Below are 13,254 nucleotides of genomic sequence, written 5' to 3'. Positions count from 1 at the left end.
ATGTCTCTGTGCCAGAGATTATACCAGTGATCCCACTGCCCACACCCACCTAACTCTTCTTACCTCTCCTTCCTGAGCCAGGCAGCACTGCCACTCCCTGCATCCACATCCGCTATATCAGGTTCTTTGTCTCTCCTACTTGAGGACCTCAGTGACCCCAGTACTGCAAGCAGAATCAGCTCCAGACAAAGCATTGTGACTGTGTTCCACCAGATGTACAGCCTGGGCAGTGCTCTGCACCCCAGCATCAACTGCAGCCCCCATGCCTTGTCCCTGGGACAGCATGTACACCATACCCTCCTTGGCCACATGCCATCAACACTGCATTCAAAAAATACCCACACTAATGAGAAAATGGAGCTGCAGGAGCTGAATGACTGTATTACCTAACCTACAGCACCAAGGTGCACTCCCTAGTGCAACAGAATAAGGTCCTGCTTTCCAAGTGCAAGGGCCAGGTAAGTCCCACCTGGGGACATCTGCCAGAAGGATTTTCAGGAGCTGTGCCATTAGGTGGACCTGTTTACCACGGACAAGATCCACACTGAGGTGCTGTGTGACAACCTGGCCAAGGACACCATGCAACTCCAGAAGAAGCTGCAAGAGGAGATGCTCCAGAGAGAAGCTCAGAGCACCCTAGAAACTTTCAGAAAGGATGTTGACAATGTTTCTTTGGCAATCTTTGACCCTGAACATAAAGTGGACTCCTTCTAGAAGAGACTGACTTTGAGAAACAGCACAGTGATGAAATCCATGAGCTACAGGCTCAGATTCAGGAGTTGCATGGGCAAAGTGGTGTAGATGTTTCCAAGCCTGACCCCATATCTGCTCTCCCCGATAGGCAGCAGCAGAATGAAAATGTAGTTGCAAAAAACCTTTGGAAAATTGAAGAATGGTACAAGCCCAAGTTTGCTGATCTCTGTGAGACTGCTCACTACACTAGAGCAATGATGCCCTGAACCAGGTGAATCAGTAGTCAAAAGGATATTGGTTGAGTCCCTCACTTGGAAAAAATGTCTGGCTTTAAAGAACTAAGTCTAGGGAGGTCCAGATGCATGAAATAGAAAACACTATTAGCCTCCTGCAGGATAAGAGTCAGAACAGGAAGGGAGAAGTGGACTGCCACCTTCTTGTACATCTGGACCTGCAGAATATCAACACGGCCTTGTTTTTCAGAATGCCACCTAATAGGAAGCTGCTAGAAGACAAGAATAGTGTGTCTCTGCCTTTTTCAAACTTCTCTGAACCTAAGGAAAATCATTCTGGATTCACTCCTTCTGGTTGACAGCCAGCCACTCAAAATGGATACTTCTGATTAAGAAGGTTAAAACTAGAGATAAGTTTTCAATGAACCTTTGCCCCATCATGATGATATCAATAAAAATTGCACACAACTTAGTACAGCAGTATATTTCCAGCAATAATAGAAAAGCAATCCATATCTTAAAGAAATAGCTTTCTAGTAACTTTATGCAGTTTTTCAGTAGCAGAGGATAGATGTAGAAGAAAAAAAAGCTCTGGCTCTTAAGAACCAATTCTCCTAAAGATTTAGGTAAAAAAAAAAGTTTACAGCACAGTCTAATTTATGAAGCCTTTTGCTATATACTAGCCTTTAAAAAATATTTTGAATACCACTGGAACTGCGTATTTTTTCCCATCAGGTATCTGACCATCCAGCTTTTGCTTCAATGGATCTTTGGAAAGCTAACCAACAAACAACAACCAGGAAAAAATTTTCTCATTGGAATGGGTTGAAGAGAATGGAAAGTGAGAAAGTGGAGAGAGCAAAAGTAGGTTTACATTTTGAGGAGTTGTGCTGTCAGAGAATACCAGAGCAGTAGTTGGAAAAGAATGTGGGGTCAAAAAATAAGGTTTTGGTCTTGTTTTTGTTTTTTAAAGATGAGTGATGTCAGCAGGACACCTGGATGCCTCCTTCAGTTAAGCATTTGGCTCAGGTCATGATCTGGCAGTTCGTGGGTTTGGGCCCTGCTTGTAGCTCTGTGCTAACAGCTCAGAGCCTGGAGCCTGCTTCAGAGTCTGTGTCTCCCTCTCTCTCTGTCCCTCCCCTACTCATGCTCTGTCTCTCTCTGTCTCTCTCTCTCTCTTAAAAATAACTAAACATTAAAACAATTTTTTTTAATTTAAAGATGAGTTATGTCGAGATGTGCATAGGCTAATTCTGCAGAGAGGGAGAAATTGGTGATTCAGGTGAAAGGGGGGGTGGGGTAGGGGTGGGGGGGTGGTTAGGCAATAAATTCATAGGAGTAAAGCCCTTGAGGAGAAAGGGGATGAGGTCCAGGGCAAACAGGAGGAGCTAGCCTGAAGAGCAGAGACACTTTCTTTTTTATAACAGGATAGAAGGCCAAGCAGGTGCAAACCAAGACAAGTTTTCATAACTGGTGGTGGAAATGTGGTATTGTTTTTATCAAATTACATTTGTTTTCTCTGAATGTTTTGAGGTATCATCATATGAATGTTAAAAGGGAAGATTCTATTAAACATTCAAGGATAAAAAATTGGAATGTGAATTTATGAGAAAAGTCTAGTGGTCTTCTGGAGTGTTGAAGTGTCTCTTAAAGATTTAAATTAAATCCAGTTTGAGCACTTGTGTGCTTTTCTTTGACCAGGTTTTGTTGTTTAGGTGAACTTAGAAAGTACACAGAATGAAGGGTTTCATTGGTACCAGGTTTTGTCAGAAGAATATGATGTCTGGACCATGGAATCTAAGAGAAGTAGTATAAAAGTGAAATTATGAAGAAGCAAAGTATCAGTACCTGATTATTTGATAATTGACATTATTTTCTCTCTGCTATCACACATGTACATTCTAAAAATACTAGAAAGCTGGCTGAGGTATGAGGGGAAAAAAAGTTAGTACACATGGCCTTGAATCTTATTCCAAATCAAACTTTGACTCAAGTTATTTGAGCACAGACTCTGAATATCAAGATAAATAGCCCATATACTTTGTGCTAAACCTCTTAGAACACATATCATACAGATCAACCGAAGAATGCAATTGTAAATAGAACGGTTTAAACAATCAAAAGTGGAAGGAAGAAGCTAGAAGAATGCCAAAAAAGATAATACAAAAGCAATGAGAGCAAACTCACTAAAGGGAGAAAAGAAGGAGACCAAGGCTATATCTAAATAATGCCAAAACAAACAGTTGATAAGTGAAACATCTAGTCAATCAGCTGGATATTTTGTCTACAGGGAACCTAACAACTGACTTGATGGATTTCTTTTTTTCACCGAATTGAGTGAATGAAGTGGTTGCTTTGGAAGCATGTTGACACACATAATGAAAGAGGCAGAGAAAAAAATAAAGGATGAATTTGGAAAAGAAAAAAATCCCTGGGACTTCTAAGTGATGGGTGATTAGATTAAAGGGACTAGAAACAGATTTTGGGGAAGGGATTAATTTAGTTGCATAAATTTTAATTTCAAATATAAAAAATCATAACATATTTTTGAAGGTTATAAAATATTTGTTCATCATGCAGTGGAAATGCTTTTAAGACTAAAAAGATAAAATTAGAGATTGTAAAGACCTAGCGTGTTGTCTCTTGTATTGAATCTTGCTACATTTATTACTAGTATATCACTAAAGTGTAAATTAACCTCACTGAGTTATAATTCAATTTACTATTACAATGGTGTTCTTTTCCCCACCCTTCCTACTTTAAAATACAAATATTGGGGCTATTAGTCACTGTATGTCTATTAACACAGCCATCAGAGCCAATATCTATATGATTTGTATTTTGTCAAATGAGTATAAGGGCAGACACCCTACAAGCTAGTATGAAATTTTAAAATATCAACTCACAAATCTTCCAATGACAAGAAAGCAATTTCTATTTAGGAAGTGATACAAGTCACATTTTGTATTTTTTAAGATGTAGTCTATTTAGTAGTAAATTACTAAAAGAGATGCACCATCCTCCTAGGTCATGTGAGTAGTACTAAGAATGGAGAAAGATGTGCAACACAGTAAAATCATAACAAAAAATATATAAATTATATATTTTATTTTTAAAAGGTTTTTTAAATATTTATTTATTTTTGGGAAACAGAGAGACAGAATGCAAGCAGGGGAGGGGCAGCGAGAGAGGGAGACACAGACTCTGAAATCAGGCTCCAAAGCTGTCAGCACAAAGCCCAATTTGGGGCTCAAAGCCATGAAGCACGGGACCACGATCTGAGCCGAAGTCAGACACTTAACCGACTGAACCACCCAGGAGCCCCAGAAATTATATTTTTAAATTGTTGATCTTATTAAAAATATTAGTGAACTATATATGGTAAAAAATAAAACTGTCCACACTATAAAGAATCAATGAAGAAATTTAATATGCTTAATAAAATTAGTTCCAAAAAGAACTTTTGCCACAAAATTTATTAATATTAACATAATTCTAATTGACATTTAAAATTATACTCCTTAATATGAAGTACAAAAATTCTCTTTAATCCTTAGACTCAAAATCGTGGAGTGGAAATGTACTGTATAGGTTTATTATATTTTATCACAATCAAGAATGTGTAAAGAAACATGATGATTTAGGAAATATTCCCTATCATCTCACCTCAATCCCCAGAACAAAATCAACCACATTTGTTTAATGTATATAATAATGTATATCATATCATAATGAGAAAGACGTGAATTGGGAAGGTTTATCAATTCATTTATTCAACAAATGTTTATTGGGTTCCAATTATATACTAGATATGACTCAGGAGACAAGGTAGATATTGTTTTTGTGGTGCCTGTATTTTTGATGTGTTACTGAAAGTGGTACAAATAATACATCAACAAATAAAAAATGACTAAATAATAACAACTTATGTAGAGACTAAAATTAAATAAGACTAAAGACTAAGACTAAAATATGATTAGTTCTGGATGGAATTCCGGGGGGGAAATCACTTTTAAGCTGAGATGTAAATAATCCAGCATTTTTACACATGTGAATATCACATATTGGTTAAACTCTCAAGCTGGGAACATCTGTTTGAATTCCATTCTCAACTCTGTACCAAATGTATATCTTTGGAAAGATACTTATCTCTGTGTGGTTTAGTTTATTTTCATCTATAAAATTAGAATAATATCCAGCTATTCAGACTGCTAGAAGTTTAAATAAGTTGATACATATACAAAATTTATGAGTGCCTGGCATATAGTGTTAAATAAATGTTAGCTATTAGAACTATTATTGTTGTCAGAGAATGATATTCCATGCAAAGAGACCAAAGGAGACAATGAATTTGGCAGATGTGGGGAATAAAAAGGCCTGAATGGCCGGGAGGGTGGTACAAGCTGAGAAGAGTAGGAAGGCATGAATTGCATGGAGCTCCATAACCAGAGCATGGGCTTAGATTTTACTCTAAACGCAGTGGGAGCACTTACATAAATTTAAATGCTGAAGATACTTGTTTTGTGCAAAGGGGACATACAGCAGGATGGCTTGGCCACATCAGAAAATCTGAGTTGAAAGATAAGGATAAATGGTGTAGTTTGAAAAGAAAATCAACCAATCTTCAGTACATTAATTTAAGGATTTCAATTATTATTTAAGAGAAAATTAGGCGTTCTCTTTCTTAGAAGGCAAGTTCTTTTTACTTAGAAACATTTAAGAGAAAATGGTCCTTGCATTACAGAATTATTAGAAGGATTTTAGGAAGCTCTTAATGATCCATGTTGTCTTATCTAATTGATATTACAAAGAGAAAAGGTATACCAGCAAAAAGTGAAGTTGAGAATAATTCAGTGAATTTAAAATCTTCTAGCCAATCTGAACAATTCAGAAGGTATATTAGTCATTCTTCTAATTATCTAGATAATTTAGACAAAAGGAAGGGAGGAAAGAGATTGCTTATCCAGGTTAAATTATACGAATACAAGGCCTGAGGAAAAAATACACTTCCTATTTTAAATAGCTGCCACAAAACAGTATAGAATTTAGAATTAAAGAACTTAGTAATAAAACCAATATACACTTGTTCACACAAAATTTTAATCTGTCAGTTTTTTATATTTAAAAAATTAGATCTATCTCTCCATCTTGCCCACCTGTATATAATGCTGATGGGTATTTGGGCACACACCACATTTCAATGCCTTACCCCTTTTAATTTATAAGTACCAAGTTACCTTAAATTCATATCATGCAATTTTCAACTAAATTTTTACAGATGTAGAAATTTTTCTGAAATTATATAAAGTTCCATCTATTATCATAAACTACAGGCAGCTGTTAAAAAATTTCTAACTTGCTATTACAATCATTCTGCAGAGAAAATATCTTAAAATAATGTAGCAGAGCAAAGCCATATAATACAAACACTCAAAGAAAATGAGATAAGAGTACCCCCCAAAAAATTCTGGACACTGGTTTTACTCAGAGAAGCATGGTTTTGATTGACATTTTTAGATAACAGTGAAAAAGAGAATGATATGTCTTTAGTTTCTAAATTCACTGGGCAAGATCTACCTTCAGATAGAGAGGTAGACAGACAAGGTAGAAAGATACATAGATATATAGATTAGATAAGGTGGATGATAGATGATAGACCAGTGATAGATAATGAGGATGATAGATAAGTAAATGATAGAGACACAGATATATAGATATAAGTTTAGGTGATTTCCACCAATGATCACAACTTTATGAAATTTGTTATATATGCCTTATTTTATGAATAAATTAATGAAACCAGACAGAATAAGTAACTTTTAAATATCAAGTGTTTGTAAAAACAGGTTGCCATTTTATTTAAGTCATAGTATAAACCAAATATGATAAATGGTACCTAAGAACATAGGAAAAAATGATTACATAAATACTACTTAATAAAAACATTTTATGGTGAAATATGTGTTCATATTTGTACTGCAAAAACATGGGTCCAATTTTTCATTGGTATTTTTGACAAACACAATGTCAGAATTTTTCTATAAAAAAGAAAGACCGACCATTTGCAATTCTTCATTCATTCAGCCACCAAGTATTCATTGATTGTCTACCTCTAGATTCTAGTCAATAGCTGAGAATCTTGATATATCAAGGGAGGAAAAAAATACACAAAGACACCTGCCCTCATAAAATTTACATTCTAGTATAAGGAATCTGACAGTAAACAATAGAACTAAAAAAACTAAGTAAATTATTCAGTACACTAGAAGGTGCTGAAGCCAGGCATGAGAGTCAGGAGTGTGGCAAGGAAGAGGAAGCAGGTAGCACTATTCAATACTGTGGTGAAGGTAGGTCTTACTTATTCAGTAGGTATGATTTGAAAGAGGTAAGAGAATGAGTAAAAAAGATGTCTGGAGGAAAAAGGATGCTAGGCTGAAGAAACAGCTAGGACAAAGGTCCTGATGCAGGAAAGGGACTAACATGTGAAAGGAAGAAGACCAGTGGGGTTGAAGTAGAGTGAGCAGGAGCAAGGTTAAGAGATGAAATGATACAGGTAAGAATTTGGTAGGTCATTATAAGAACTTCATTGAAAGGAGGAGTCATTTGACAATTTTGTGATGAGGAATGACATTATATGACTTTGATTTTAAAAGACTCTTTCTAGGGGCGCCTGGGTGGCGCAGTTGGTTAAGCGTCCAACTTCAGCCAGGTCACGATCTCGCGGTCCGTGAGTTCGAGCCCCGCGTCGGGCTCTGGGCTGATGGCTCGGAGCCTGGAGCCTGTTTCCGATTCTGTGTCTCCCTCTCTCTCTGCCCCTCCCCCGTTCATGCTCTGTCTCTCTCTGTGCCAAAAATAAATAAACGTTGAAAAAAAAAAATTTTTTTTAAAAAAGACTCTTTCTAAATTCCTAAACAGTGGAAGGGCAAAAGTATAAGCAGGGAGACCTGCTTAGAGGTTATGGAAATAATCCAGGTAAGAAGTAACTTGGACCAGGATGGAAACAGTGAAAGTGATAAGAAGTCACTAGATTATATTTAGAAAGTGGAGCTAAAGGTACTCGTTAATGGACAGAATGTGAAGTCTGAGAGAGAAATCAAGAATGAATCCTAAGGAATTTGGCCTGTAACTAGCTACCACTTACTAAGAAAGGAAAGACTGAGTGGGGTAGCTTCTTGAAGAAGTTCAGAGGCTCAGTAGTGGGTTTGAAATGTGTGTTAAAATCCAACAGAGATTATAAATGGGCAGTTGTATATGAAATCTGGAGTTTGGGACAGATACCATGGTGGAGATAAAATATTGGGATTTGTCATCATGCAAATGGTGTTTAAAACCAAGGGACTGGATGAGTTTACAAAGATAATGAGTGAAGACAGGAGAGAGAGGAGGTAATGAGACTAGGGCACTACAAAATGAAGAGGTCAGAGAGAACAGGAATCACCCAAAAAGCATTGAGAAAGAGCCAACAAGCATCCTTAACCACACAGATGGGAAATTATTAAAAATTATGAAAGAATGGATCAATTGAAATTCCAAAACACTATATTTAAAAGTAATGAGTTTAAAATAGAAAAATTGTGAGTGAAAATAATAGCTTTCCTTTTCTGGATTTTATTCTAAGGTAAATAAAAAGTAATTTACCAGCTAACTTTTTTTTTTCAGCTAAACACAGAAATAGCACGTACTTTTTTTCTTTTTAGCATGTACATGTCTTATATGATATTATCTATTGCTGTTACCAGTAGTTTTAAATAATCGGGGCAATTTCCAGTGAGTTAGATGTTTAGGCTTCAATACAAAAGCTAAGTGGGGGGGGGGGGGTGAGCCTGGGTGGCTCAGTGGGTTACGCATCCGATTTCAGCTCAGGGCATGATCTCGCGGTCCGTGAGTTTGAGCCCCGCGTCGGGCTCTGTGCTGACAGTGCAGAGCCTGGAAACTGTTTCAGATTCTGTGTCTCCCTCTCTCTCTCTGACCCTCCCCCATTCATTCTCTGTCTCTCTCTGTCTCAAAAATAAATAAACGTTAAAAAAGAAATAAAACAAAACAAAAGTTAAGGGGGAAAACTCAATACATGCTTTTAAGAAAGAAAAATGCATTTTTCGAGCATCTGTGACTAAAAACTATGAATCAGAAGGGAATAAAATCATAGAACTGTAGACAGACTGTAAAAGCCAATGAACAACTACAACAAAAAACTAAAAACCAACCAAACAAAAACAACAATAAAGGAATTCAAGTCAAGAGGACAGTCTGGACAAATCTGAAACACCATTTATTAAGCATGTGCACTACTTGATAAATAATGAACCAGGAAATAAAAATTTACTTAACACCACAACTTTAAGAAATTTGTTATATACTCCTTATTTATTGATTTATGAATAAATAAATTAAAAACCAGACAGAATAAGTCACTTTTAAAGTATCCACAGTTGAAATGACACATTCAGGATTTAAAGTCAAAGTACTTAAATCAAGTATAAATATGGTGTATCTTCATAGACTTTCAATTTTAATAAGAGTTAAAAGAATTCAATTTTTAATCCGTACACTTCTGCCACAGAAATGTCAGGCAAAGACAATAGGTTCCTATATTCTATGATGTTCAATTTTGTGTTTCTATATGAAAGACCAGAGAGCAACTTACTGTGCAGAGTATAATTCATGTACTTGACACACTGAGTTATACAAATTACCCTTGTGTTCTTAGTGTTACTGCCCAATGAATAGGAATAGCATTGCTCCTTGAGCAAGATCAGACTAGACTAGCACCTCACTAAGCTGAAGAATTACTAGTAATGTCCCTAAATTAGAAAAATATACATTACAATTTCTCTCAGAAGGAGGAGGCAGAGAGAAGGGAAAAGAGGGAAGGAAGGAAGGAAGGAAGGAAGGAAGGAAGGAAAGAAGGGACAAAGGAAGGAAGGAAAGAAGAGAGGAAAAAGAAAAAAGAAAAGAAAACAAAAGAAAAAGAGAGAAAAGAGAAAACTACATTAAGGATATTATTTATTATTTTGTTTAATTTTTTGTTAGGGAAAAAATGGCTCACACAAATTACCACAACTCCCTGCTCTCTGTAAGATATTTTGTTTACAACATTGATAATGCACCCAATTCTGTTTCCCACCACAGTAAATTCCAGAATAACCCCAAATAACAAAAATTCAGTTTTTTCGTGATCTTACACTTTACAGTTGCCTGAAGATTTTACATATATGTGTGTGCATATTTATATGTATTTATATGTGTGTATATAGAGAGATTATATATATATTTATATTTATACAACATTTACAACCAAGGAACATGGGTTTGTGGTTAAAACAAAAAGCCTGAAGCAGAAGCTTAAAATAAGGAAAAATAAACATGATAATGAGGGAAATTCAGAACAATCTAAGATCATCAAGTATTGTAACAAAAATGCAGTTGGTCCTGAGGCTACCCACTAAGTACTGGTCCTAGCCACAGCTAGGGAGTTAGGAGAAAACAGCTGCTCTCAGTCTTTAAATTATACTATGTATGTAAATGCTAATGTAAAATGTTGAGTGTGACTGTTGAGAGGATGCCAGTGAGCCCAAGCTTTGCTCAAGAACACCCAGAGCAATAACCAGACAAAACCAATAGCAAAGCTTCAGTTATACAGATGAATAAGTGCTAGAGATATGATGTGCAACATTGTATCTATGGTTAACAATACTATATTGTACACTTAATTTGTTAAAAGGGTAGTCTTATGTTAAATGTTCTCTCTGTAATAAAATTTTCACCTGCAATTGTAGTTAAAATCCCATCATGCACATATTGAAGGAAAATAGCCAGAATTCCCAGGACTCTGAATCTTCTTTGCTGCTTTCTTTTCTCCCTTACCTTATGATGTCTGAGTGCCCAAGACTACCCTTAGACTTCATTACTTTTGTCTCTGTTGGTCATCTCGTCCAGTCTCATAGCTTTAAATATACATAGTATTTAAACTCCAAAATTCATATTATCAGTCTGAATCTCTCTCTTGAAAGACATGTTTTAGCAAAGCATTGTACTAAAATTTATAAGACCCGGACTCTGCACTTCATGTTTCAGAAATAAGAATTTTAAACCACAAGGTATATCTTGTAGCATCTTTGACTAAAATCTTTTAATGACTGCCAATAAACTAAAAGGTTCGGTTCAAATCTCTTGGCATCACCATTAATTTTCTTCAAATTCTGGCCCATGCCTACCTATCGAATCACGTCTACCAATTTATACAACAGATATCCTTTGTTCTGGTCTTCACAATATACTTACAGTTTCCTAACGTTATCCAATTTTTCCTTCCTACATACCCTCATATGCGCTTCATCCCCTCCTTGAAATTCTCTTTCCTACTTTGTTTTCAGTTTTTAAGAATCAGTGCAAGAGTGGTGAAAGTAGGGTAATTATTCTTTTTAATTTTGTTTTTCATACAAATTTTCTATTGTGAATCATGCTAATTTTAAAATTTATAAAAACATTTTATAGACTCAGATAAATTAGCTTCTCCTCCATAAAGCATATAATCCTGTCTCCCTTATTATACTACCGAGCACTTTTCTGTGATTGTTTCCTTACATTCATTTTTAATAACTTGAATATCCCTGAGGTAAGGGATCTCATTCCATCTTTATATCTCATGCTTAATGTGATTCCTGGTGCCATTTGATAGCAATCATTTTGACTGGGTTTTTGTTTAATAAATTTAACCACCATAGATTCAAAACTACTAAACACTCTCTCAAAAAATTCCTCTAGAATTTTGAGTTTTGATTATTGAGAACCAAATATATGTTGGATATTTTTTCTCCTTTTATATGTATTCTTTATATTCTATACTTTATCTGAAAAGAAGACTATTATGGATAATATAGCATATGATTTAAATTATACTTTTGAATAATTTTTACGGTGGAATATTGACATTCAGCTTTCAAATCATACTCACATGATATGAAACAATCCCAAATAAAACTTTTTTGGATGACTCATAGCCAAAAAGGAATTAAACAATTAAAATAAAAACCAGTTCTTAAAAGTTATTTTAATATTACAAATACAAGTACACAAACTACTTTTTATAAGATTAGAATTATACCATAATATGATCTCTATTTTTCTGTCTCATATTTAACTTAAATTTTTATAGTTTTTGGCTCCACTATATTATATTCTCAGAAAATTATCTGGCTAACAGTCTCTATCTTATTTATTTGTCCTGTCTGTTATTTTTCATATTTATTTAACTTTTTTTGTTTTTAATAATTGTCTTCATAGATACATTTAATAACTTTAACAATCATCAATAACTAGTTGCACCAGTTTTCCTTTGCACTAATAAATAGTAATTATATTTTTACCACATGACAGAATTCCAACATATAAAGCACATAAAATTTTAGAAGAAGATAGTGGAATAGGAAGCCTTGGGCCCTTCTTCTTCCCATGGATACATCACTTTAACAATACTTGGGCAAATTCCCTTTGTAAGAAATCTATAAACTAGTTGAGAGGCTCTTGCATACTGGGTGAGCACAGAACCAGCTGGAGCCAGTAGGAGCCAGTAAGACACTCTCTCACCACTGACATAGTACAATCTGATCAGAAGGAAACCCCCACCCCAAATTTCTCTTGAGGGAAGGAAAAGCTCATACAATGCATTCAACTTTCCAATTTTTTAGGGGTTGCTCCAAGTTCTGGTTTCTGTTTCATCTGCCTTGAAGTGCTTATGGAACCTAGCATACTCTTGATGTCTGGGTCCAGGGAGATTAGTCAATGAGAACAAAAATAGTGATTTGAAAGCATGCACTCACTATATTCTCTTTTCAACTCAGTGCAGAGTAAGTAAGAAAAAAAATCTCAGATCTCAAATTTTCCTGGGAAGGAAAATAGGCAGTGCATCTAATATTCCAACTTTTCCAGAAGCTTCCCAAAAGACTAACTTCTGTTTTGCCTATCTCAGAGCACTTATGGGACTCAGCAGAGTCTAGATGACTGAGGCCTCTAAGAACAAAGACAACAGTTTGAACTAGCACGCAAGCACCAGCCATAGCCCCTCTTCCCAGCTCAGCAAAGAACAAATGGGCAAAAAGCCCAGGTCCCAACTTCTTTCTGGGTAGGGAACGAGTTGAAACATGCACTCGGAATTCCAAATTTCTAGGGTCTGCCCAAGAGTCTGACTTCTGTTTTGTCTGTTTTAGAAGGCTGACAGCACCCAGCATACTCTAGACTCCTAGGGACTGCTGGGAATAAAATGGTGGTTAGCACAAAGGTATGAAGTGCCTTAACAATCTTAGAACAGGTTGATTGTTGAGTATGTTCT

At 35.7% G+C, this 13,254-nt stretch overlaps 1 pseudogene; it reads left to right on the top strand.

The window, feature by feature from the left end:
• The first annotated feature begins 213 nt into the window (after nucleotides 1-213).
• On the top strand, nucleotides 214-976 carry LOC122490532 (annotated as a pseudogene).
• The last annotated feature ends 12,278 nt before the right edge of the window (nucleotides 977-13,254 follow it).

Source organism: Prionailurus bengalensis, chromosome B2 (genome assembly GCF_016509475.1).
Source record: "Prionailurus bengalensis isolate Pbe53 chromosome B2, Fcat_Pben_1.1_paternal_pri, whole genome shotgun sequence".
NCBI classification, from domain to species: domain Eukaryota; kingdom Metazoa; phylum Chordata; class Mammalia; order Carnivora; family Felidae; genus Prionailurus; species Prionailurus bengalensis.
The sequence above is the reverse complement of the archived record's forward strand: the minus strand, read 5'-3'. Positions and strand labels throughout refer to the sequence as shown.